The 22,232-nt window shown below is 37.9% G+C and overlaps 1 protein-coding gene across 1 annotated transcript in view; it reads right to left on the bottom strand.

Moving 5' to 3' along the window:
- The window catches only part of CUNH1orf146 (chromosome unknown C1orf146 homolog), a 37,183-nt gene extending 24,060 nt beyond the window's left edge, over positions 1 to 13,123 (bottom strand). The window contains exon 1 of the mRNA XM_039236430.1: positions 12,995 to 13,123. The gene's annotated coding sequence lies outside the window, so the exon portion shown is untranslated. The remainder of the gene's footprint in view (positions 1 to 12,994) is intronic.
- Positions 13,124 to 22,232: the final 9,109 nt, after the last annotated feature.

Raw genomic sequence — 22,232 nt, 5'->3', positions numbered from 1 at the left:
CTGTCTTCTAGACAACCACTGTAGCTGTGGGACATACCATGTTGATTCCTATTCCTGTATAAGTGATTTATTTTTCATCTGCTTTCTCCAAAAGCTTTTTTGGTATCTTAATGTTTTGGGTCTTTCTTAATCTCTAGTCTTTTGAAATTTCACAACAATGTGTGTTTAGGTAGCTCTTTTACCTGAATTGTGCTGAGTACTCAGTGAGCCCTTTTAGTTTGGATATTCATGTTCATCAATCCTAGAAAACTAAAATCAAATATTTAATATTTCAAATATTCTTTTTTTGTTGTTTTTCATTTTGTTCATTTTGTTTTTTGATGTTTGTTTGCTAACTGTTATTAGTTGGGTATTAGATCTCATAGCTTGATTTTAGTCTTTCTTTAGTTTTGTTTTTTTTCTTTTTTTAACATTTACTTATTTTTGAGAGACAGAGAGCATGAGCAGGGGAAGGCAGAGAGAGAGGGAAACACAGAATCCAAAGCAGGCTCCAAAGTCCAAGCTGTCAGCCCAGAGACTGAGGCGGGCCTCAAACTCATGAACTGTGAGATCATGACCTGAACCAAAGTCAGCCACTTAACCGAGTCACCCAGGAGCCCCGTCAATTTTTTTCTTATCATTTTCCAGGTAATTCCCTAACCAACTCTAAAGGCTGTTTTTTTTTTTTGGTTCTGTTTTGTATTTTTTTACTTTATTTCAGTGGTTGCCCTACAGTGTGCAATATACATTTATAACCAAGCCAAGCTTACTTTCAAATAACAGTATACCACTTCATAAATAGTACAAGTATCTTATAATAAAAAAAATTCCTAAATCCTTCCTCCCATACCTTGTCATTGCTGTCACTTTTTTTCACTTTTACATTAGCTATAACCATTAAATACACTGTTGTTAGTATTATTTGGAAAATTTTTTTTATCTATTAGATGAATTAAGGCTAAGTAAGTTTTTATTTTACTTTCACTTATTCCTTGTCTATTGTTCTGCTTTTCTTTATATAGATCTGAGTTTCTGACACTATAATTTTCCTTCTCTCAAGAAATTTCTTCTTGTTTTAAGTTGTACAATGTTATTTTATTTTCATTGTTTTTTAATTTTAATTCGTTAGTTAACATACAGTTCTCTCAGAAAAGTCTTAACATTTCTTGCAAAACAAATCAACGTTTAACAAAATCTCTCAATTTCTGCCTATTTGAGAAAACATTTATTTCTCCTTCACTTTTGAAGGAAAACACCAGGACACAGAATTCCAAGTTGGCAGCTTTATTTTCTCAGTAATTTAAATATTTCACACCACTCTCTTACTTGCATGGTTTACATGCAATTACATCCAAGATCAGGGTGCCATCCTAGATGGGTTTTGGTAAGAACTTTCTTCCTAGCTTACAGACAGTTGACCATCTTTTTGCTGCGTCCTCACACAGCACAGAGAGAGTGACAACAGCAGCAAGTTCTTGTGTAATGTAATTTGTATCTTTGGTCCTCTTATAGATACGGTGGTTTCTTTCATGATATTTTATCTTTGATAGTCTGTAGTCTGAGTATAACATGCCTAGGTTGTTTTTTTGGCATTTATCATCGTTTGGTATTCCCTGAGATTTTTGAATCTGTGGTTTGGTGTCTGCCATTAATTTGGGGAAATGGAAACTCTTAGTCACTGCTTCAAGTATTTCTTCTGTTCCTTTATCTTTCTTCTCATTTTGGTATTCACATCACACATATATTACTCTTCTTCTAATTGTCCCACAGTTGGTAGACATTTTGCTCATTTTTTTCTTTTTTCTCTTTGCTTTTCAGTTTTTGAAGTTTCTACTGGCATATTCTCAAGCTCAGAGATTCTTCAATTGTGTCAATTACACTAATGAGCCCATCAAATGCATTCTTCCTGTTATATTTTTTGATTTTTGAGTTTTTGATTTTTGATTTTTCTTACAATTTCCATCTCTCTGCTTACATTATCCATCTGTTCTTGTATATTGTTTACTTTTTCCATTACAGCCTCTACATATAAATTATAGTTGTTTTAAGTTCCTAATCTAATAATTACAACATTTCTGCTGTATCTGTGTCTGATTCTGATGTTTATGGTCTCTTCAAATTATGTTTTCTGCTTTTTAGCATGCCTTATAGTTTTTTGTTTAAAGCCTAACATGACAGGGGCGCCTGGGTGGCTCAGTTGGTTAAGCGTCCGACTTTGGCTCAGGTCACGATCTCATAGTTCAAAGGTTCTAGCCCCGCATCAGGCTCTGTGCTGATAGCCAGCTCAGAGCCTGGAGCCTGTTTCAGATTCTGTGTCTCCCTCTCTCTCTGACCCTCTCCTGCTCACTGTCTCTCTCTGTCAGAAATAAATAAGACATTAAAAAAAAAAATTAAAAAAAATAAAGCCTAACATGACATACTTGGTAAAAGAAACTCTGATACACAGGGCTTTGGTGACACAGTGGTAAGGTATACAGGGAAGAAAAGCATTCTATAGCCTTGTTATTAGGTCTCAGACTTTTCTGGAGCCTGCACCCCTTAGCTGTGAATTTCACTTGTGTTTTTCCATTATTTCCCCTGATTAGGTGAGACAGGATGCCTGGAGGGGGCTAAAGCTGGGTATTTCCCTTCTCCCACATTGATTAGGCTATGATAAAACCCCAACAGAGTTAGGCTCTGATAGTTTCTCTTGAGGGCAGAATTTTTAAGAATAGGATGCTCTTTTATATTTGAAAATGCCCCCTCCCTCCGGCCCCCAACCAGAAGCACAGAGGAATTTTTCTTCAGTATTCACTGTGAGAACCTGGTAGAGCTCCTGGGGGTATAACTCACAAAGTGTGGAGGCCTGCTATGCACTGAATTATATTCCACCAAAATCATATAATGAAGCCACAATTCTCAATGTGATGGTATTTGGAAACAGGATCTTTGGGAGATAATTAGGTTTAGAGGAGATCAAGAGTATGGGGTACTCATGATAGGATCAGTGCCCATAAGAAGAGATGCTAGAGCTTCTGGTATGGTCACCCTCTCCTTGCCATATAAGGACACAGCAAGAAGATGGCTATCTGCAAGCTAGGAAACAAGTTGCTACCAGAACCCATCTAGGATGGCACCCTGATCTCAGGCTTCTGGCCTCCAGAACTGTGAGAAAATAAATGTCTGCTGTTTAAGCCACCCAGGCTATGGGATTTACTATGGCAGTTCAAACTAAGACAGGGCCCCCTAATGACTGGGTCTCCCCACTTATTGGCACAGTGCTTTCAGCAATTCTTCAATTACACTTTAGGTTTTCCTATCCCAGCACTGGTTCCTGCAGAAGTTTCTCCTTACTGGTTTCTACTCCAAATAAGTGATTCTTTGCATCAATCTCTCTTTCTCTAAAATTTTGGGTGCGGAAGTTGGCCATGTAACTAACCTCATTTCTCTGACAGATTTAAGAAGAGTTGTTGATTTTTCAGTTTGTTCAGCTTTTTACTTGTTAGGATGGAGTTACTAGTTCCATGCTCTTTAACATGCTGGACTGGAAACAAGAAGCCAAGAGTTCTGTTTTTTAAAATTTAAACTATCATATATATATGTATATATGACAGTTATATCATATGTATGTATATATAAGTTCTTTCTTACTCTCTGGTCATTCTTCTTCATGGCATTCTTTGTTTTATGAACTCAAAAATCTCTCATTTCCCTGAGGTAATTAATTACATTTTTTAAAAAGTTTTCTTCTGTTGTCCATATTGTCTGTTTTCTACAGGTCTCTTTTTTTTCTGATTATTTTATCTAGTTTTCATGTTGGAGTTTTCCTCAAATATCTAGTGATCCTTGTTTGTTCTTACTTATGTATTTATTAACTACAGAAATATTTATGAATGTATCTGATACTTTTATAGGGACTGAAAACACAATAGTGAACAAAACAAACAAATCTCTACCCTCATGAAGCTTCCATTCTAGTGAGACAATTCCAGCAATTAAAAAACCAAAGACAAATATGGGTGATAAGGAGAGTGATGTGTGCCATGGAGAAAAATAAATCAGGGTATATGGGGATAAGTGCTGGGGGCTATTATTTTATCCTGGATGGTCAGAGAAGACATATAAGGTAAGACATACGCCTGGTATTCCCAAATCCATCTTCCCAACTGAACTACTCCAGAAAACAAACCTTCAGCCTCCTCCAGAGGAGAATTGTAGAGTGAATTTGCTGGGATGTTCAGGATGGAGAAAGGAACCCAGGGAGGCTCTAATAAATTTGCATATAAACTTTCAACAATGTTTCCTTCTTCCACATTCTGCTCTTGATGTCATCTATACCTGATGCTTCTAAAGACAGCACTCAGCCCCTCAGGAGGTCCATGAGGCAAAACTCCTCTCTTCTCATTAATTTCTCCCTCTGTAGTCACTTAGATAACTTTCTTTTATAACCAAAGCAATTACCATTCCTCTCTGTCTTCTAGCTTCCTCACACTCATTTAAATCTCTCATTTGCTATTTTATTCCTCATACTTTTGTTTGTTTTTGATAACTTCTTAAAGAAATATTTACTGTCATTTCAAAAGTCTTTGGAGAAAAAGAGAAGATAAACAAATGGGGTCAATCTGCCATTTTAAACTAGAAGCCTGTGGTATTTTGATTAATTGTCGTCACATATACCATCCATATTCTAAACTTCCAAAATTCTCTCAGGATCTCATTGAAATACCCTCTAATCTCTGAAAATACAAATCTCATATCTCTATCTACAAAACCTTCTCAAATATTATCCCACAATTATCTTTCCCTAATTAATATCACTGAAGAATTTCTCTCTACCAAGCAAAAGTATTAATTTGAAATAATAATGAGATACATATTATAGTCTCAAGAGAAAACACTTAGAAAATAACTAAAAAACAAAAGTAAAAAAATCAACAGAGGAATTAAAGTGGTAAACTAAAAAATATTCATATATCACAAAAATGGTAGTAAAAAACGTAATAGAAGAACAACACAAAAGACCTATAAAGAACAAATAACAAAATGGCAGATCTAATGGTGGTGATGGTTGTACAGCATAGTGAATATACTAAAAATCACTGAGTTTAAAATTCACTTTAAATTCATTTTAATTCACTTTACAATGCTTATTTTTGTTATGTGGATTATATTTCTTAAACATTTTAAATAAAAGGCATAAATCCAGCCATACTGAATAATTACATTTAATATGAACAGGTAAAATGTTCCAGTTAAAGCAAAATTCGCTATATACTGTCTTAGATTCAAGGATATAAAAAGACTGAAAGTCATAAGAAAAAGATACACTATGCAAAAAGTATAAGAGAGCTGGAGTGGCTACATTAATAAAAAACAAAACAGCCTTTAATAAAAGAAACATCACTAGAGACCAAGAGAGATACTTTACAATGATAAAAAGGTCAATATATGAGGGATATATAACTCTAAATGTATTTCCATCTAACAGAGACCCCAAACACATGAAACAAGAGTCATACAAAGCATGTCCTCTAACCATAAGAGAATTAAATTAGAAATCAATATAAATAAAACCAAATTTCTTCAAATAAAGTTAAAAACACACAAGAAGTGTCATGTGTCAAAAAGTAATCACAATGGAAATTGACAATATTTTGAGCTGAATAAAAACAAAAATAAAATGTATCAAAATTCACAGGATATAGCTAAAGCAGTATCCAGGGAAATTTACAGCTTTAAGAGATTAAATTTAAAAAGAAGATTTCAAATTAGTACTTTATTCCGTTAAGAATAACAAACTAGAAGAAGGCAAAGCAATTAGAAAGAAGTAACAAAGATTAAAACAGAAATCCATAAAATAGAATACAGAAAAACACCAAAGAAAATTTATGAAAATTAATTAAAGAGAAAGTTGGTTCTTTGAAAAGATCAACAAAATTGACACTTATCTAAACTAACAGAGAGAGAAAAACAGAGAGAAGGAGGGAGGGAGGAGATATAAACTACCAAGTCTGGAATATAAGAAGGAATATCACTGCCAACAACCTTTTAGAAGTTAAAAATATTATAAATACTTTAACAACTTTGTGTCAGCAAATTTGATGCCTATATGAAACACTTTTCTAATAAGACAAATTTTCTAGTAATAATGATACAGAAATAAGAAAAGAGAAATCTAAATACAGGTATATCTCGGAGAAATTGTGAATTAGGTTCCAGATCCACCACAGTAGAGCAAATATCCTAATAATGTAAGTTAAATGAATTTTTTGGTTTCTTGGTATATATAAAAGTTATATATAGTTGGGGCATCTGAATGGTTCAGTCAGTTAAGGATCCAACTCTTGATCTCAGCTAAGGTATGATCTCATGGTCACAAGTTCAAGGCCTAGCATGGAGCTTATTTAAAAAATAATAATAAAAATGAAATAAAGTAAAAAAGTTATGTATACTATACTGAGCCCCTGGGTGGCTCAATGGGTTAAGTATCTGACTCTTGGTTTTCGCGCAGGTCATAATCTCACGGTTTAATGAGTACGAGCCCTGAGTTGAGCTCTCACTAGCAGCTCAGAGCCTGCTTGCCTGTCTGGGATTCTTTTTATTTTGCTTTTTTCTGTGTGTGAGAGAGACAGACAGAGAGAGCAAGTGAGTGAGGGGGAAAAGAGGGGGGAAGAGGGGAGAGGGAGAAGGAGACGGAGAGAGGGAGAGAGAGATTGAGAGATTGAGAGAGAGAAGCTAGGCTCACCAGAAGCAGGGCTCGTGCTTACCTGATGCGGTGATTGTGCTCATATATTGTGACATCATGACCTGAGCTGAAGTCAGATGCTTCATGACTGAGCTACCCAAACACCACACCCACTTGGGATTCTCTTGCTTCCTTTCTCTCTACCCCTCCCTCATTCATGCTGTCTCTCTGTCTCAAAATAAATCAATAAACTTAAAAAAAAAGTTGTCTACTATACTGTAGTCTGCTGGGTATGCAACAGCATTATATCTAAAAAAATGTACATATCTTAATTAAAAAATTCTTTCTTAGCTTGGCTGAGTGGCTCAGTCAGTTAAGCATGTGACTTCATATCAGGTCATAATCTCATAGCTCCAGAGTTCCAGCCTCACACTGGGCTCTGTGCTGACAGCTAGAGCCTGGAGTCCGCTTCAGATTCTGTCTCCTTCTCTCTCTGTCCCTCCTCTGCTCGTGCTGTCTCTGTCTCTCAAAAATAAATAAACATTAAAAAAACCAAAATACTTTCTTGCTAAAAATGCTAACCATAACCTGAGCTTTCAGTGAATGTCATATTTTTGCTAGAAAAGGGTCTTGCCTCAATGTTGATGGCTACTGACTTACCAGGATAGTGGTTGCTGAAAGTCTGGCTGGCTGTGGCAATTTCTTAAAATAAGACAAGGAAGTCTGCCATACTGATTGACTCTTCTGTTCAGAAACCTTTTCCCTATAGCACATGATGCTGTCTGATAACATTTCATTGACAGTAGATCTTCTTTCAAAATTGGAGTCAGTCCTTTAAAACCTGCTGCTGCTTTATCAACTAAGTTTATGTAATATTCTAAATCCTGTGTTGTCATTTCAATCACCTCCACAGCATCTTCACCAGGAGTAGACTCCATCTCAGGAAACCACTTTCTGTGCTCATCCTTAAAAGGCAAGTTCTCAGGGCCATCTGGGTGGCTCAGTTGGTTAAGCATTTGACTCGACTTGGGCTCAGGTCTTAATCTCACGGTTCACGGGATCAAGCCCCATGTCAGGCTCTGCACTGATGGCATGGATCCTGCTTGGGATTCTCTCTTTTTTTCTCTCCCTGCCCTTCCCCCTGCTTGCATGTTCTGTCTTTCAAAATTAATAAACTTAAAAAAAAAAAAAAAAAGGAGACGCAACTCCTCAGTGAAAGTCTTAACATGAGATTGAAGCCATTCAGTCATATCTTCAGGCTCTACTTCTAATTCTAGTTCTCTTGCTAGTTCCACCATATCTGAAGTTACTTCCTCCTCTGAAGTCCTGAACCCCTCCACCATCCATGAGGGTAAGAATCAACATCTTCCAAACTCTGGTTCATGTAGATATTTTGATCGCTTTCCAAGAATCATGAACGTTCTTAATGGGATCTACAATGGGGACTCCTTTCCAGAAGTTTTTCAACCAACTTTGTCCAGATCCATCAGAAGAATCACTATTTACAGCAATTATTGCCTTATGAAACACATTTATCACATAGTAAGATTTGAAGGTTGAAATCACTCCTTGATCTATGGGTTGCACAACAAAATGTGTCACTAGTCAAGAAAACAGCTTTAATCTCAGTGTATATCTCAAACCACTTGGGTGATCAGGTGCGATCCCAACGAAAGACTTTTGAAAAGACTTTTTTTTTCTGAGTATACATGTCAACAGTAGGTTTAAAATATTCAGTAAACCATGCTGTAAAAAGATGTGCTGTCACTCAGATTTGTTGTTCCATATATAGTACAAGCATAGTACTACAAGCATAGTAGATTTAGCACAATTCTTAAAGGCACTAAGATTTTCAGAATGGCAAATGAGCATTGGCTTCAACTTCAAATCATCAGCTGCATTAGCCCCTAACAAGAAAGTCAGCCTGTCCTTTGGCACTTTGAAGCTAGGATGTTAGCTATGAGTTTTTCATATATGGCCTGGATTATGTTGAGGTATGTTCCCTCTAAACCTACTTTTACTGAGGTTTTTTATCATGAATATTGTACTTTATTAACAATTAGACACTGCTGGGGTAGTCTTCAATGGGCCCTCAGTGTCCCTGCAGGTTATTTCTGAAATGCCAAGAATATAAGGCCCTGACTCTACCCAGGTCATTTTTCAACTGCCATGAGCAACACTGAAAAATGCAGTGAGCAGGCTTGTCACCATTTATTAATAAGTGTTCTCTTTGTTAAGGTAACCAATTAATTGCATGAGGCTATCTAGGTACACTTCTGTTATTCCAACACATCTACCCATTATGGGATTTGGGAGCCAAGAAAACCATCAGGAACCTAAATCTTTGGCTACTACTTTTGTCATGATTTTTATTTTTTAATTTATTTTTTAATGTTTACTTATATTTAAGAGACAGAGCATGAGCAGGGGAGGAGCAGAGAGAGAAGGAGACGCAGAATCAGAAGCAGGCTCTAGGCTTTGAGCTGTCAGCACAGAGCCTGATGTGGGGCTCGAACTTGTGAACCACAAGATCATGACCCAAGCTGAAGTCGGACACCCAACTGACTGAGCCACCCAGGTGCCCCTACTTTTGCCATGATTGTTAAAGCCTGTTTCTGGTCCAGGCATCATGTATGTATCTTCTGCCAGTATCAATTAAACAATACCAGGTCAACTTGTTAGCTTGCAAGTAGGATAAAATCTCAGACTTTTCAGGGTTCTTGATAGGCATTATCTACTAAAGTTAAAGATACCCAGCAATTGCACCCATAAGTTTATACTAAAAAGAAATGCAGGCAACATGTATTAAAAGATTTGTACTAGAACATTCCTAACAGCATTTTAAAATTCCATTCCTCATACTTTTGCTTAAAAATTTTTTTTAATCTTTCAAGGCTAGAATGATCCATGTGGTAATGGATTAGAGTTGGCAACATCAGTATGAAATCACTATTAGCTTAATACAGATACAACTGAATATATATAAAAGTACTTACAGACAGGTGGACATACATAGATTAGTACACACACGTATATATCTCTTTGCTGTGTCACCTGAGAGGGGCCTAAAAGAAATGATACCTTCTCAGCAACAATCATACCTAGTAGCCAGAGTTTGTTTTTTGTTTTTTAATGCTTATTTATTTTTGAGAGAGAGAGACAGAACATAAGCAGGGAAGGGGCAGAGAGAGAGAGAAGGAGACAGAAACTGAAGCAGGCTCCAGGCTCCCAGCTCTTAGCACAGAACCTGATGTAGGGCTCAAACTCATAAACCATGAGATCATGACCTGAGCCAACATCAGACGCCTAACCGACTGAGTCACCCAGGTGCCCCCGACTTTGGTTTCTAATAGTTTTCTCTAATAAAAGTAACCAGGGATCCCTGGAAGAAACGGTGGATAACAGGACTGGGACAAGAAATACGCAAGCTGAGCCTAGAGTATTTTGTAGTGCCAGAAAGTAAAAAAGTAATTAAAAACAAAAACAAAGTGGGGCACCTGGGTGGTTTAGTAAGTTGAGTGTCCGACTCTTGATTTTGGCTCAGGTCATATTCCCAGAGTCATAGGATTGAGCCCCACATCGGGCTCCACATTGAGCACGGAGTCTGCTTAAAATTCTTTCCCTCTCCCTCTTTCTTTCTTCCTTTGCCCCTCTCCCTAGCTCATGTGCACATGTATTTTCTCTTTCTCAGAAATAAAAAAAATTTTAAAAAACAAAGAAAAAACTAACACTCAGAGAAGTATGCCAAAAAGAGTAGAGGAATCACTTGGAAGAGATTACTATGGCCAAAGCTGGAACAATATGAGTAGCAACATAAGTAAAATTATAATAAAATGATATTAAATTAAATATTAAAATTATAACATTTATATTTCGAAGTATAAAACAAATATCCACACATCTATACTGATAAAAATGAATGAATAAATAAATTAATGAGGAAAAGGAGACAAATCTCCTGACAGTGTCTTCAAGAAACATTGGAGAAACATGATAGGTACTACCTTGGCCAGGTGGTCAAAGTCTACATTAATAGTCATAAATCACACTGATAGTATGTATCGATGATGATGTAACCTTCCTCTCCATAATCTATAATCTTAGTCCTAACATGAGAAACACACCAAACAAATTCCAGTAGTTGAGCATCCTACAAAACACCTGACCAGTACTCTTCAAAGCCATCAAGGTTATCAAAAACAAAGGTCTGAGAAACTGTCAAATCCAAGAGGAACCTAAGAAAACATTAAAATTAAATGTGATGTGGTATAGTGACTGGAATCCTGGAACAGGAAAAAAAAAAAAAAGTACATTAAGTTAAAAACTTTAATAATAAAATCGGAATAAACTTCAATTAATAATAAGGTAATAATATTGGCTCATTAATTGTGACAAATGTACCATAATAATACAAAACGTTAGTAATAGGGGAAACTAAATAAACAGTATGTGGGAATACTCTGGGCTTTCTCCCCAATTTTTCTGTAAATCTAAAACTATTCTAAAAAATAATGTCTACCATAAAAAATAAAAACTACTTCTCTTTCAAAGGTTTTCACTAGAAAACCTGCTTCGGGCAAAAAACTATCCCTGAGCCCCTCAAACTTAAATGAGACCTCTCCTTCCTCAGAATCCACCTTACAACACCTCTGTTGAGCACCTATCACATTTTGCCCAACAAACTTAGTTATTTAAAAAAAATGTTTTAAACATTTATTTTTGAAAGACAGAGCATGAGCAGAGGAGGGGCGCAGAGAGAGGGAGACACAGAATCCGAGGCAGGCTCCAGGATCCGAGCTGTCAGCACAGAGCCAGAGGGGAGGCTCAACCCACAAACTGTGAGATCATGACCTAAGCCAAAGTCGGACGCTCCATCAACTCAGCCACCCAGGCGCCCCTCAACAAACTTATTTATAAACAGATTTCATTTTCCCTAAATTATAAATAAGCATCTTTAAAAAAAAATTTTTTTAATGTTTTTATTTTGAGAGAGACACTGTGCGAACAGGGAAGGGCCAGAGAGAGAGGGAGACACAGAATCTGAAGCAGGATCCAGGCTCTGAGCTGTCTGACGCCAGGCTCGAACTCCAGGACTGTGAGATCATGACCTGAGCTAAGTCCACGCTTAACCAAGTGAGCCCCTAAATCCTAAGCACCTTAACCTCAACCAAATGTCTACTTTTTCATGTTACTTAATATACAATTAGTTCAAAGCAAAACTTAGAAACCAACGAATCCAGATGAAAATCTCTTTCAGTTCCGGTGAGTTAGTGCTCTCCTAAGGCGGTTCCATTCTACTTTTGAGTGACTCTCTAATAATTAGAAAGTTCTTCCTGCTGGGTTGAAACGAAATGTTCTATAATTTCCTCAGTTATTGCACCAAGAGTACTATATCTCCAGCACCTGGTAGACAACAGACACTCAAAAAATAACTTGTTTTTGAATGAGGAAATAGTTGGTTAAAGGAAGGGCCGCAACTTCCATCACCCCTCCGGTACAATTTACTGCGTAGCTAATGACCATCCTCCTGATAATATTCAATTCTCCAACCCTTATTGCAGGTTTTATAAACAATTTAAGTAAAGCTATGAGAGCTTTAGTAATTTTGTGCACTTACAATAAGTGAGAGAGGAACTGGGGTCAGCAGATCCCCACGAGTGTGCAATTCGCGACTAGAAACGAGGCCCACAACTAGGGCTGCAGCAGCAAGGCTCCTGGCTGGGGGCGGGGGCGGGGGCGGGGGAGGGCGCCCCCGGGCGAGCGGCCCCGCGGGGCCTCATCCGCTCCACAGCTCGATCTCTGGGCAGATCCTTCACCTCCAGTCGGCCCGCTTCCTCAGCCGAAAATAAAAAGCTCGCACCCTCTTATACCCCGTTCCAAGTCCCTAGTATTCTGGACTGTTGGGATTTTGTTTGCTTTCCCCCAGTTTTCAAATTCAAATCAGTTTAACACTGCACAAACATCTCGCGTAAATCGCGTTCCCGCTCAGTCTCCTCAAGTGACACGTGAGAGTCTGGACCACCGCGTTCAGGGCGGCTTCCATCCTCACGAGTCTTTTCCGCCCTGACCCAGAAGGGGCAGGTTAAAACAACACCTAAAGTAAATATAAATCCGCACGCTTGACAAGGCTCCCGAAAAGGAAGCACTTCTACAATCCTACAGGAAAAACTTGAGGAAGCCCTGTTCCATGTGACTCTCAACGGAAGAAAGGGTGGGGAGGAGCCTTTCTCACCGCGCCAAATCTCTGAGGTAAAGATTGGATCCGGCAAGTCTGAGGAAAAAAAACACCCCGGCACAAGAATGAAGAAAAACGTGAAGAGCCTGGTCCTCAGTAGCCGTAAACACACCTACCCGACCAGCAGGTCAGTGGTGCCACGTCACCTCCCAAACTTCCAGAACGTTCCAAGAGTAGCGAGAAGCAGGGCCACAGAGCAGAGACGCACAGACGCGGCGGTGGCTGCCCCGGCCGCAGGGCTTGCTCTCCCCTCGCGCGCGTTTCTGCGCAGCCGCAGACCTTGCTAACTTCGGCCCCGCCTTCCTGATCTTTTTTTTAAAGGAAAGTCTTGGGTTTTTAAAAAAAAAAATTTTTTTTAGACGTTTATCTATTTCTGAAAAAGGGAGAGAGACAGAGTGCGATCTGGGGAGAGGCAGAGGGAAAGGCAGACACAGAATCTGAAGCAGACTCCAGGCTCTGAGCTGTCAGCACAGAGCCTGATGCGAGGCTCGAACCACAAGCTGTGAGATCATAACCTGAGCCAAAGTTGGATGCTCAACCAACTGAGCCAGCCAGGTGCCCCATCGCCTTCCTGATCTTTAAATGGCAAGATCTGAAGGAGCCTGAAAGTGGTTAGGAGAAAGGAAGGGTTTTTTGTTTGTTTTTTAGTTATTTTTTCCGTTTGACTTACTTGCCTGGAATTAAGTTTTCACAGTTTCCTAAAATTTAGGCTCAATTCTCTTTTACTCTTATTATTGACAACATAAGGTCACAGTAGCCTCAGGTTAATCCAAATTATGAAAAAATGCTTTTTCATTAGTAGCTGTAACTATAACATATAGAAGAAGCCTGTATGTTTCCTCTTTCAGAATTCATTGTTTTCAACCTAAGTGAAGCTTAGCAAGTTATTAAGCGCTGGTGTTCACAATTGTAAAAGTTGAGAAAGACAAAGCCACCACTTGTCTAGAGCTTAATGGTTAGGATGCAAAACTATTTATGTCTTTCTTAGTGAAGTATGTATTGCCGGAAAGAAAAACAGTGCTCCAGAAAAAAATCCTTTGGAGCACCCTTGTAATATAGATTCATTATTCCCTAAACTTAACTACTTTGTAAATTTTGACTTGTATATCTGATATTATTAAAATTAGTGGCACTCTTTGGTGCTCCTGTTGGACAGTTAAAGCCAGGATAGGGCAGGTCAGATGAATCAAGATCTAACTCCAGCCACAGCTGTGGATTTGGGAACTCAAGGAATTGACTCAGCTGCTGATGTGGGCAGGAAGGTTAGGTTGCCAGAGGACCCTCCTTGGAAGGTCCTTATGTTTCTAACTGACTGATTGCAAAGGGGTAGGAGAGACATGCACGATTAAACCACAGAGGATCTCAACAAGAGTGCAGGATAGCCTTTTCTCTTCCTACCTGTGATACTACAAGGAGACTCAGCTGGAGTGAGAGCAGAGACTCTAGTTCTGGTAGTGAAACTAGCAAGTGCAAAGAAGGGTCCATTCTGGGGAGAGTACTGAAGTTCTGGGCAACTGGAACCAGAACAGGGAGGGAAAAGAAAACTAATCTTATTGAAAACCTACTTTGTACCAAGTACTATACCAGATAGTTTGCATACATGATTATATTTATCTTCTCCATAAATGCTATAAAGTATATGTTATTCTTATTTTAAAGATGAGAGAACTAGGGCTCAAAGTGATTTAGTTGGCCAAAATGATATAGCTAATAATAAAAAAAAAAGAGCTGAGATTCAAGCCTAAATCAGATGTCTGGGCCACATCCCTACCTCTACAGCTCCACCTCTGCACAAAGACTCAGTTATAAGATCTGGAAAATGTCATTTAGGTTACATAAGTATAAAAATGACTTAGCAGAAAGCCACAGACTGTGGAGATAGCATTGATAGTTCATCCTTCCTTCCCTTAATTTATCCTTCATTTTTTCAATCAACAAATATTTGATTGTGTAGAAAAACAGCCTCGTCTCTAGAGTCAAAGAGCCTGGCTTCCCTATCATGCCTCCACCATTAACATAGCTATGTGAACACAGATAAGTGACAACTTCTCAGTTTTCTTAAACTAAGAATAATAATTGTGCTAGTTCATAGACCAATGTATGTAAGCCTTCTAAAGCAGTGCCTAAAACAAGCACTCAATATGTTTAACATGCTATCGTTATTCAAATGTTCCCTTAATGTTATCTGGCACCTATACAGTATCTGCCCAGTCTATTCTTTCTCTCACTCTCCTAGATAACTGTTTCATGCCTTCTCCTTTCTTTAAATTTCTAGCACATTTTCCTCATCCTCACTTTCAGCTGAAGGTCTTCCTTACTATTTTAATGAGAGAAATGAAAGCATCCAAAAGTTAACTTTCCACTGAGGCCTATAAGCACACCTGCCCAACTATCATGATCTCTACCCACAGATTTTGCTTTCCTCCCAGTCATGGTAGGTCAACCATGCATGCTTTTAAATAAGGTCAACCCTGCAGATGGATGCTAGATCTCATTTCTTCTTGCTTACTCAAGAACATAGTTCCAACAATTTTCTCCTGTCTCTCTCACAACATCAGTTTTCTCTTCTCCACTGGACCATTCCCATTAAGAAATGAATATGCCATTATTTCTCCCATCTTAAAATCTCTTGTTCCCTCTCTGCATTCCAGCTAACCATCCAGTCACCTACTCTCTTTTATAGTAAAACTCAAAAGGGTTGTCTACAATTTCTGTTTCTAATGCCTCTTCTCCAATTCATTTTTTTAAATCTTTATTTATTTTTAAGGGAGAAAGAGTGGGAACAGAGGAGGGGCAGAGAGAGAGGGAAACACAGAATCTGAAGCAGGCTCCAGGCTCCAAGCTGTCAACACAGAGCCCAACTCAGGGCTTGAAGTCACAGAGCACAAGATGATGATCTGAGCCAAACTGTTCTCTAATTCTTAAACTTACTACAAGGAGGCTGGCTTTTTCATTTCCACCATGCCACAGAAATTGCTCTTGTCATGTTAAATCCCGAGCAATTTTCAATACTAATTTTACTTAATCAACGGCATTTGTTACAGTTGACCACTTTCTCCTCTTGGAAGTACTTCTTACCCCATACCATGGTTTTTCTGTACCTCACTGGCCACTTTTCAACAACCTTTACTTTTTTTTAATACCCAACTTCTTAGGAGCACCCCAAATACAGTTCTTGGACCTCTTTTCTTCTCTGGCTATATTCACTCCCTTGGTGATCTCATCAATTCATGGCTTTAGATATAAACCATATGCTGACAGATTCCAAGTTTGTATCTCCATCTTTAGCCTTTACTCTGGACTCCAGCGGGTATAAGAAGCTTCCTATTAAATATTTCCACTAAAATATTTCCATTTTAATTTCACACTTCTAAAACTGAATTAATATCCCTCTGCAGACTTATACCACCCATAGTCTTCTCCATCTCAGTGAATAATTCACACATTTCTTGTTGTTAAATATAAATACCCATCAATCAGGAATCTTATGGCCTGTACATTCCAATTATATCCATAGGCTCACCACTTCCCTAGAACCACCATTACCCATCACCTGGATTATTGCAGTCACTTCCTAACAGATCTCCCTATTTATTTCTTGCCTCTTCCAGTCCTTTTTCAACATAGCAACCAGGGTAATCTTATTAAAATAGAAGTCAGAATTAAAGCTTAAGTCCTTCTGATAACCTACAGTGGCCTAAGTGAGTCAGTTATCCTATTACCTATCTAAACCCCTCCTACTACAATTTTTCTAATTTACTTTTTCTTTTTTTTTTTTTTTAATGTTTTTATTTATTTCTAGGAGAGAGAGAGACAGCGTGAGCAGGGGAGGGTCAGAGAGAGAGGGAGTCACAGACTGAAACAGGCTCCAGGCTCTGAGCTGGCAGTCAGCACAGAGCCCGATGTGGGGCTCAAACCCAGGAACCGCGAGATCATGACCCAAGTGAAAGTCGGACGCTTAACCGACTAAGCCACCCAGGCGTCCCATCTAATTTACTTTTTCTGTTCCAGACACATTCTGTTCCAGACCTTACTGTCCTCATATCTCCAGGCATACTTCTGTCTCAGGGCTTTGAATCAGTTCCTCTAAGGTGCTCTCCTCCCGGATATATTCATAGTTCACTCTCTCTCCCCTCCTTCAAATCTTACATAGCTCAGCTGTCATCTTCCCAATAAAGCCCACCTTGCCTTCCTCATTTAAAATTAGAACCACTCCTGGTCCCTCTTAACTTGCTGGGTTTGTTTATTTGTTTTCCATGTCATTTGCTATCTTCTAACATATTACATATTATGTTTTTTATTTATAGCCTTTCTTCTCTCACTAGAACATAAACTCCCCAAGAGCATGGACTTTGGCTGTTTTGTTCACTGATGAATCTCTAGCACCTAGAACAATGTCTGGTACCTGATAAGCACTAATAAATCTAATTAAATTTGGAAGTATCATTCACCCTGACATATAAACCACCTTCTAGTTTGTGTTTCAATGATAATATATCAGACTTCATTGAATGGTAGAAGCCATAATGTGAACAGTCCCAATGGGTCTTCTATTTTTATTGAAATTCTTAGCCTTATTATTATTACTGTTAGGCTTGAACTAATTTATTTCAGGCTTTGGTCTTCTGGGTTCAGGCTAACTAATTTGTCTCAGAAATAAATGTTTAGCAGCTAACCCTTCTAATGAGTTTTCATTTGGGAGGCTTATGTATTACCGTGATTCCATTTATTAACAGAATAAATAAGGCTGTTTGCATTGTGCTTGTGCTTTTAAAGGTTGTCTACACAATTCAGGCTCAAATATATTGAAACTTACTACACAGATATATTTGGCAACTCTGTAACAGCTCAACTCTATGATTCACTATCCCCTAGATTTCCTACACAGAAATATGTTCAATTTACATTCATGTTTAGTGTCAGAACATTCCTAATTCAGCAGCTGTGAGAAAGTTATAATGAAAAATTAATTCCATAAATTATTTATTCCTGAATGGAAAATGTAAGCTTGAACTTGAAAGCATAGAATCAATAAAAATATATATATTTCATAAACCTTGCAATGCTATATTTCCACATTAGTTGTAGAATGACAAGCTGTTATGAGACAGTGGGAAGAATAGCTTAGCTTAATGTTTTGGGTTTTTTTTTTTTTTGTGAGATGCCTCAGTTTCATAAGCAGCAGCATACCCTATAATCTACTTTGTGGCTTGAATGCTTTGATAGATCTATAATAATGTACTTCAATATATTTGCTTTTTAGTCAGTTGTAAGTATTGAACAAGCATTTTCTTTTGAGGCTCTACTGCATGTTCTTTTTGTTATCTGCTTCATTCCTGATATTCTGACCTTGATGTCGTAAACTGTCAAAAGGAGACGCACACATACACAAAGACTAAGGGAATGTAGAGGAAATCTGATGAAAGAAAAGTGGCTATTTCCCCAATTTTTGTTGATACAGGAACTGATACAGTACTATATTCTCAAAACTCACCATGTATATAAATTCTTATTTTTGAATGATTGGGTGTAAACAGGCTCAATTTAATTAAACCACAGGATGTTTTAAAAAGACCTGGTTATGGGGTACCTGAGTGGCTCAGTCGATTAAGCATACAACTTCAGCTTGGGCTATGACCTTATGATCTGTGAGTTCAAGCCGCACGCGGGACTCTGTGTTGACAGCTCTGAGCCTGGATCCTGCTTCAGATTCTGCATCTCTCTCTCTGCTCCTCCTCTGCTTGCATTCTGTCTCTCTCTCTCAAAAATAAATAAACATTAAAAAAATAAAAATAGCCGGTTGTTTGGCTTCAAAAGCTTTTTTTTTCCTTTTTAAATAGGTTTGGGTATGTATGTATACGGTTTAGATAAAGCAAAATATATTCAGTTCTTTATTCAGACATTAAGAAAGAATTTTTGCACTCTCCCACCAAACTGTTCTATTCATCCTCTGACTTAAATCTCTCCTGGGTTCCCAACTGTCTGTCTCTCAATGATAATCCCTTGAGCTTTAGCTACTGTTGGTTTAATGTGATTATTGAGCGTAGCTGTAATTTAATGGTTAATTCCTCAAAGTTTAGACATTTTGACAGATTCTTGTTTTGGGCAAGGGAAACTGCCTTCAGTTCTCAGTCATAATGTAAAAGCATCCTAGAGGAAAATTCAACACAGAAGCAAAAACTAGGTCTGAGAATATAAAAATTCCTGAATTTAAGGCATTTTGAACTGGATAAAGAAATTCCTACCCTTCAAAGCATAATCAAGTTTTATCATATGAAAAGGGATTTAAAAAATACATAATATCTATCTCTTTGTTCCTGCTTCAGATCAAGTATATGTGCCAATTAGAAATTTTGCAGTTATCACTTTAAGTATGCACTGCTTTTTTAGGCAGCCAGAGATTTTTTTTTAATTGAAGTTTAGTTGACAATGCAATATTATATTAATTTCAGGTTTACAACATGGTGATTCAACAATTATATACATTATGAAATGCTCACCACAATAATTATCATCTGTTACCATACAAAGTTATTATGATATTATTGACTATATTCCCTATTGGTGAACTTCTCATCCCCATGACCTACTTATTTTATAACTAGGAGTCTACCTCTCAACCTTCTTTACTTATTTCACCCATCCCCACAACTCTCTCTCCTCTGGTAACCACCAGTTTGAGTTTGTTTTCTGTATTTATGAGTTTCTAAGTCTGGTTTTTTGTTTGTTCATTTGTTTTTTAGATTCCACATATAAGGGGATCTTATGCTATATATCCCACTTTTTCTTTATCTATCCCTCTCTTGATGGACAGTTAGGGTGCCTCCATATCTTGGCTATTATAAATAATACTGCAATAAACATAGGTGAGTATGTGTCTTTTTAAATTAGTGTTTTCATTTTCTTCTGGTAAATATCACCATTAGAATTACTGAATCATATGGTTGTTATTTTAAACTTTTTGAGGAACTTCCATACTGTTTTCCATTATGGCTGTACCAATTTACATTCCTGCCAACATGCCTTTCCTTGACATCCTTGCCAACATTTGCTATTTCTTGTCTTTTTGATATTAGCCATTCTGACTGGTGCAAAGGAATAATTCACTGTGGTTTTGATTTGCATTTCCCAGATGGCAAATACTGTTGAATAGCATTTCATGTGTCTGTTAGCCCCCTGTAAGTCTTTTGTGGAAAAAAGACTATTCAGCTCCTCTGGTCATTTTTTAATTAGTTTTCTTTTTATTGAGTTGTATAAGGTCTTTACAATTTTGGATATTAACCCCTTGACAGATATATCATTTGCGAACACCTTCTCCCATTCAGTAGGTTGCCTTTTTGTTTTGCTGATAGTTTCTTTCACTGCACCAAATTTTTAGTTTAGGCAATCCCAATTGTTTATTTTTGCCTTTGTTTCCCTTGCCTGAGGAGATGGCTAGAGTTATATTAATTACCTCTTTATCTCTTCTTCCCTTTACCTCCACTATCTCTCTCTTGTACTACATCCATAGAGAGCTAGAAGGGAACAGCTGGGCAGGGAGGAGAGAGCAGGCTGCATGGTGAGAAATGTAGTGTCCCAATATATAGCACTGTAGGTAGGGGCAGAGAGAGGATAAACCCAAGAGCAGTGCAAAGTTTTTTATGTGCTCCTCTCATTTCAAAGTAACAGAAGATTAGACAATGAGATAAGAACAGCCAGTACAGGGAAAGTTCAATAGGTCAATGACTAGTAGACATAGAAATAAATAAGATCTGACATATATACTAGTGGAGAGAGAACAGGACCAAAAGAAACATACACATTCTTTTTTTTTTTTTCTGTCAAAACACTTTATTATTTTTTTTTTACAAATAGTTTATTGTCAAATTAGTTTCCACATAACACTCAGTGCTCATCCCCAAAGTGCCCTCCTCCATGCCCACCCCCCCTCCCCCCCACATCCATCAGTCCTCAGTTTTTGTCAGCATTCAAGAGTCTCTCATGGTTTGCCTCTCTCCCTTTCCCCCACCATTTCCGCCCTTCTTCTCCCCCTTGTTCCTCGGTCAAGTTCCTCCTAATCCTCCTATACGTGCAAACATATGATATTTGTCCTTCTCTGCCTGACTTATTTCGCTCAGCATAACACCCTCAAGGTCCATCCATGTTGCTACACATGGCCAGATTTCATTGTTTCTCATTGCCATGTAGTATTCCATGGTATAGATAAACCACATCTTCTTGATCCATTCATCTGTTGATGGACACTTAGGCTCTTTCCATGTTTTAGCTATTGTGGAGAGTGCTGCTGAAACATACACATTCTATCTGTTAAACACTCAAGTCTGAGGACTGTTACAGAAAAGTGAGGAAAAGAAGAGAAAAATCAACATGGAACATATGAAAAAATATTTCAGAACAAAGGAAAGGAAATGGCACCATGAAGAATGAAAGGAAAGGCATTAAAAAGATCTACTGCACAATGCAAAAGAAAGTTTCAAGAGACTATCTGCATCCCTAATAGAGTACAAAAGGCCACGTGTGTTCTATAAACGTGCATCCATAATGTGTGAGAAGAAAGATATAAACAGGATGAAATGGAAACTCAAGAAAATGTTATGAATAAAATAAAGGACAGGAAATGATACAAAAAATAATGTGACCACAGAATTAAAATCCCCATTGGCAATAAAGAAAGACTTGACTCTGTAAGAAGTATTGAATAAATAATGAGGGTTACTTGAGACACTCCTGGTGAAGAGATAAGGGTCAGAGGTGGGTAGAACAGAAAAAAGCAGGGAAACAGAAAAAAGATAATTGGTATTCATGAAGAGGAGATTAAAACAAATGGGAGAAAATCAAATCTATGATGGGAAGAACACTTTCCTGATGAGAAAAAAAAAAAAAAAGCCCCTATATGCAGACAGTAAGAAATAGCCATGTTTTTGGCAAAAATAAATGACAAAGACCTACATCTAGACAGGCCTGCCAGTAGCTGCCAATAGGTGCCTAGGTCACAATCTGTAAGTATGGAGGAGTTAACTCCTATGGGGCAAACTTTGAGCGATGAAAAGAGGGAAGAGCAAGCACATCAATTTTCACTCTTCTTCCCCCTCTCTGTTCTAAGATGCTGAAGCACTGCTGGCCTCTCCCAAGGTGTCCTGTGTGACCAGGCAAGCAGTTGTTTCTCATGAAGCTGAGTATAGCTTGCCTCCTTGTATTTGCTTCCCTCCTTCCCTGTTTCACTTTACCTTTCTTCCTTACTGTTGCTTCCCTGGGATTGAACCCTCGATAAAACATGAGTTCCACAAGCTGTGCCTTAGATTCTATTTTCTGGAGAACTGGGCTAAAACAAAAGTCAAAATTACTCTTAAAAGG

Source organism: Hyaena hyaena, unplaced genomic scaffold (assembly GCF_003009895.1).
Source record: "Hyaena hyaena isolate Hyena2069 unplaced genomic scaffold, ASM300989v1 scaffold_111, whole genome shotgun sequence".
NCBI classification, from domain to species: Eukaryota; Metazoa; Chordata; class Mammalia; order Carnivora; family Hyaenidae; genus Hyaena; species Hyaena hyaena.
This window is presented reverse-complemented; position numbering and strand designations above follow the sequence as displayed.